Source organism: Meriones unguiculatus, chromosome 16 (assembly GCF_030254825.1).
Source record: "Meriones unguiculatus strain TT.TT164.6M chromosome 16, Bangor_MerUng_6.1, whole genome shotgun sequence".
NCBI lineage: Eukaryota > Metazoa > Chordata > Mammalia > Rodentia > Muridae > Meriones > Meriones unguiculatus.
The window spans coordinates 33,931,667-33,937,320 of record NC_083363.1 but is presented as its reverse complement, the minus strand read 5'-3'; the positions used below and the strand labels follow the sequence as shown (position 1 = coordinate 33,937,320).

General features: G+C 39.9%; 1 pseudogene; it reads right to left on the bottom strand.

Moving 5' to 3' along the window:
- Nucleotides 1-3,682: 3,682 nt before the first annotated feature.
- Nucleotides 3,683-4,542, bottom strand: LOC110563173 (triosephosphate isomerase-like; annotated as a pseudogene).
- Nucleotides 4,543-5,654: the final 1,112 nt, after the last annotated feature.

Sequence of the window (5,654 nt, the reverse complement as noted above, 5' to 3'; positions counted from 1 at the left end):
TATAGCGATACTTCCAGAAGTTCTTTATTGTTCAGAATTGTTCTAGCAGTTCTGTTTTTGTTTTGTTCTGTTCTGTTTTGTTTCCACATGAAGTTGAGAATTGTCCTCTCAAAGCCTGTAAAGAACTGCGTTAGAATTTTGATGGGGATTGGACTGAATCTGGAGATTGCTTTTGGTAAGATGGCCATTTTTACTATGTTAGTCTTATCACACCATGAGCATGGGACATCTTCCCATCTTCTGATATGTTCTTCAAATTCTTTCTTTAAAGATTTTAAGTTTTTATCGTGCAAGTTTTCACTTGCTTGGTTAGAGCAAAGTATTTTATATCATTTGAGGCTGTTGTAAAAGGTGTTGTTTCCCTGATTTCTTTCTTAGTTCATCTGTCATTTGTATATAGGATTTTGTGACTTATTTTTGTATCCAGCTACTTTGCTGAAAGTACTTATCAGCTATAGGAGTTTCCTGGTGGAATTTTTAGGGTCACTTATTTAAGCTATCATGTCATCTGCAAATAAAGATACATTGACTTCTTTCTTTATAATTTGTATCTTCTTCAGTTGTCTTATTACTTAGCTAAAACTTCAAGTACTATATTGAATAAACATAGAGAGAATGGAAAACTGTGTCTTGTTTCTCCTCATTTTAATGGAATTGCCTTGAATTTTCTCTCCATTTAATTAGATGTTGGCTATATCCTTGCTGTAAATAGCCTTCATTATGCTTAGTTATGTCCCCTGTATCTCAAACCTCTCCAGGACTTTTATCATGAAAGGGTGTTGGATTTTGTCAAAGGCCTTTTCTGCATCTAATAATGAGATGACCATGTGGGGATTTTTTTTTCTTTCAGTTTGTTTATATAGTAGATTACTTTTACTGATTTTTCTAAGTTGAACTGTGCCTGCATCTCTGGACTGAAGCCTACTTATTCAGGGCGGATGATCTTGCTATGTGTTCTTGGATAGCAGTTCCAGGTATTTTACTGAGTATTTTTACATCTATAGTCATACTGAAAATTGGTATGTACTTCTCTTTGTTGATTCTTTTGTGGTTTGGGTATCAGGGTAATTGTGACCTCATAAAGTGAAACAGGCAATGCACCTTCTTTTTTCTATTTTGTGGAATAATTTGCAGAGTATTGGTTGTTAACTTTTTTTTTGAAAGTTCGGTAGAATTCTGGCCTAAAACCATCTAGCCCTAGACTGATTTTAGTTGGGAGACTTAATGACTGTTTCTATTTCACTAGGGGTTATAAGTCTGTTTAAATTGCTTATCTGATCTTGATTTAACTTTTTAATAAGTGGTACCTATTGAGAAAATTATCCATTTCTTTTATAATTTTCCAATTTAGTGGAGTACAGGTTTTTAAAGTATGTCCTATGATTCTCTAGCTTTCCTCAGTGTCTGCTGTTTATATCCCCTCTTTTTGTTTCTGATTTTTAGATTTTTAGATATTCTTTCTCCATCTTTTAGTTAATTTAGAAAAGGGTTTTTCTATCTTGTTGATTTTCTCAAAGCACCAATCCTTTGTTTCATTGATTCTTTGTATTGTTCTCTGTTTCTATTTTATTGATTTCAGCCCTCAGTTTGATTATTTCTTGCTGTCTACTCCTCCTGGATATGCTTGCTTCTTTTTGTGCCAGAGCTTTCAGGTGTTCTATTAAGTTGCTAGTATGAGATCTATCCAATTTTTTTTTATGTAGGCACTTACTGCTATGAACTTTTCTTTTAGCACTGATTTCATTATGTCTCATAACTTTGGGTATGTTGCATATTCATTTTCATTGAATTCTAAAAAGTCTTTAATTTCTTTCTTTATTTCTGATTTTTTTACTTCACTTTTCATTCAGTCAGTTTCATGAGTTTGTAAGCTTTCTGTCACTCTTATTGTTCATGATATCCCGCTTTAATCAATGGTGGTCTAATAGGATGCAGGGAGTTATTTCAATTTTCTTGTAGCTGTTCAGACTTGCTTTGTGTCCAAATATGTGGTCAGTTTTGGAGAAAGTTTCATGAGGTGCTGAAACACCTCATGTTTGGGTGAAATATTCTGTAACCACCTATTAGGTCCATTTGGTTTATAACATCTCTTAGCTCTAGTATTTCTGTGTTTAGTTTTTGTCTGGATGACCTCTCCATTTCTCAGAGTAAGGTACTGAAGTCTCCCACTAACAGTGTGCGAGTGTCACTATGTGATTAAACTGCAGTAGTGTTTCTTTGCAACTTGAGCACCCTTGTTTTGGGGGCATTGATGTTAAGAATTGAAATGTTCTTTTGGTAGATTTTTCCTTTGATGAGTATATAGTGTTCTTCCCTATCTCTTTTGAATAGTTTTGGGTTGAAGTCTGTTTTGTAAGATATTAAAATGTCTACTCCAGTCTACTTCCTTATGTCTATTTGATTGGAATATCTTTTCCCAACCCTTTACTTTGAGGTATTGTCTATCTTTGATGTTGAGCTATATTTCTTAGATGCAACAGAAGGATGGATCCTGTTTTCCCATCTATTCTATTAGTCTGTGTCTTTTTATTGGGGAATTGAGACCAACCATTGATACTGAGAGATATCAATGACCAAAAATTGTTCATTCTGTTATTTTGTTGGTGGTGGTGGTGGCAGTGTTGGTGGAGGTGGTGGTGGTGATGTGTGTGCCCTGTGCTTCCCTTTTTTTTATTGTGCTGGTGTGAGTTTATTTCCTACGTTTTCATGGGTGTAGTTAACCCCCTTGGGCTGACGTTTTCCTTCTAGCACCTTCTATAGGTCTAGATTTGTAGGTAGATATTGTTTAAATTTGAGTTCATCATGGAATATGATTTGGTTGGAAATATTTTCTGGGCCTTTGAGCTGGGATTCTCCTCTTTCCTCTATTCCTATTATCTTTAGGTTTGATCTTTTCATAGTGTCCCAGAGTTACTGGATGTTTTGTGTTAGGAATTATTTAGATTTAACATTTTTCTTTGGCTGATGTATTCATTTGTTTTATTGCATCTTCAATGCCTGAGACTCTTTTGTCTCTTATATTTGTTGGTAAAGTTTGTTTCTAGAGTTCTTGTTTAAATTCCTAAATTTTTTATTTCTGGAGTTCCCTCAGTTTGTGCTTTCTTTATTGCTTCTATTTCCATTTTCTTGCTTTGAACTATTTCTTTTCTTTTCCTTCCTTCTTTTTTCCCTTTCCTTCCCTTCCTTCCTTCCTTCCTTCCTTCCTTCCTTCCTTCCTTCCTTCCTTCCTTCCTTCTTTCTGGCCAGGTGTTTATTTTCCTTACAAGTAGGATGGTTCACAAACACAGTAGAAGGGCTTCAGCACTGTGGGGGAGGGGAGCATCCTGCCTATTAGGGGGAACTGATCTTGGCCTTAGTGTACACTGAAAAGGGACTGGAAGGTGATTTCTTCTCTTTTCCTTGGTAGGGCCTGAAGGAACAGAGTTGTTTTCACTCCTTCCACCTGTCAGCCAGGAAGCCAACTAGGTGACATTGTATTCTAATCATTGTAAGTGGTAAAGGGAGTGGCCTGGTTCCAGCTGTTATAGGGAGCTGTAAAAGGTTCAGGAAGGTACAGTGTGGATTAGGTCACAAGATGGGGCAGATGACATCATCAGAAACAGGTGACGGGTAGGAACAGTTAACTACATTTTTGGGCAGCCTACTCTTGGCTTAGCAGGCAGGTAGGGGAGATGGGCAGCACTTACCGTTTGGCATTGATGGTGTCCACAAATTCAGGCTTCAGAGAAGCACCACCCACAGGAAAATGTCCACATTGGGCTGGCTTGCCAGCTCTTTGTAGGCTGTTCCAGTCACAGAACCTCCACAAATGAATCCGGTGCTTTGAGCTACTGCATCAGAGACATTGGATTTCAGCCATTCCTTGAGCTTCTCATGTACTTCCTGAGCCTGTTGAGGTGCTGCCATCTTGCCAGTACCAATGGCCCACACAGGCTCCTACTCCAGGACGACTTTGTTCCAATTCTTCTCATTGCCTGTGATGACCTTGGTTTGCTCAAAAACAACCTTCTTGGTGAAGCCGGCTTCCCTTTTTGTCTAACTTCTCCCCAATGCAGGAGATCACTACAAGTCTCTCTGCTAGGGCATGGGCCACTTTCTGCCCAATCAAGTCATCTGACTCCCGGAAGACAGGCCTTCTCTCCGTGTGCCCTGGTACTACCCACGTGGTTTCTAAGTCTTTGATCATACCAGGGCTGATCTTCCCAGTGAAGGTTCCACTGGTCATTTTGTAGCAGTTCTGTGCAGCCACAGCAAATTTGGGATCTAGTTTCTGCCTGGTGAAGTCAATGTGGGCAGTGAGGGGTTCACAAACCACCTCAGCGTCTGCCAGCACCTTGCTGGCCTTGTTCAAGGTGCAGATGAATTCTCCCAGGTACTTCTTCCTCCGTTCATCTTCCAGGTGAACCCCATGAAGAACTTCCTGCAAGTCACCCTGGCACTAGGACACTCTCCTTGAAGGTATGAGCCTCCTTGAACAATTCCCTTAGTGTCCTTCAACTGTTGATTTGTTTGTTCTTGGCTTTCTTTATGGGATTTATTCATTTCCTCCAATTGTTTGCGTTTTTCTGGATTTCTTTAAGGGATTTGTTCATTTCCTTTTAAAGAACCTCTTTCATCTTTGTATATTTGGTATTTAAGGTCTTCTTGTGCTTCAGCTATGTTGGAATATTCAGGCCTGCAGCAGTAGGACAGCTGGGATCTAGTGGAGACATATTGTCCTGTTACTGATTGTGTTCTTATATGAGCAGCTAGGGATCTGGGTTTGGGGTGATTATAGGTCTAGAGGCTGTCTGTCTTTGTTGGTTAGGTGTTTTGTTCCTTGATTTCTGTTTTTTTGTCTGGATTTTCAGAGAGTGCAATGGTTGTATGCTGCCTGCTTTACTGACCTGTTTGGCTGGTGTGTCCACAGGGAATGCCTGATGGTATTGGAGGCTGGGACGCACTTCAGAGTTAGGGAGGTGGTCAGGAGGGGATAGCCTGTGGGCTCCACAGGAGAGGGGGACTCCGGAAGCTGTAGCTAGTGTTCTATTGCAGCACTAGGAAGGAGACTGACTGGTTGGGTCTAGGGGAACAGAGAGAGTGGGAACGGTCTGCTGGCATCTATCCTGCTCTTTTATTTTGCCCTATCTTTAATTCTAAAGGAACGATTATGCTTATAGATGACAATGGATGGTCATTGTGTTCTTATTTTAGAATGCTAGTCTGCAACACAGTTTGATTCAGCTCAAGTTTCTGAGAGAAATGTACACTGCTCACTGATAACCTCTCACCTTGCCTTTGAACATGGGGTGTGTTGGTGTGTGGGTGTGTGTGCGTGTTTTAAGTTCTGGAAATTATCTGTCTCTCTTGCAACTTTGCTCTTCTGGGGAATTCCCAGCCATTGGGCAAGAGTCAACCCAAACAGTGTCCATTGTGAATTTTTATCTTATTGATAAGGAATATTTAATATGTCACTTCTCCATGTTCCCCAACTACCAAATACATACTCCCCTATGTCAGTGTTCTTAGGTTGTGGTAGGGGAGAGTCCTGGTATGGCATCCTGGTAATACTGTTCACTGCCTGGTCTCCTGTGTGAACCTGTGAGCTCTCTGAAAACCAGCATACTGGGGCTGGATGGAACCTCACTACCAAGGGTCCACCACTGTACTCTCAG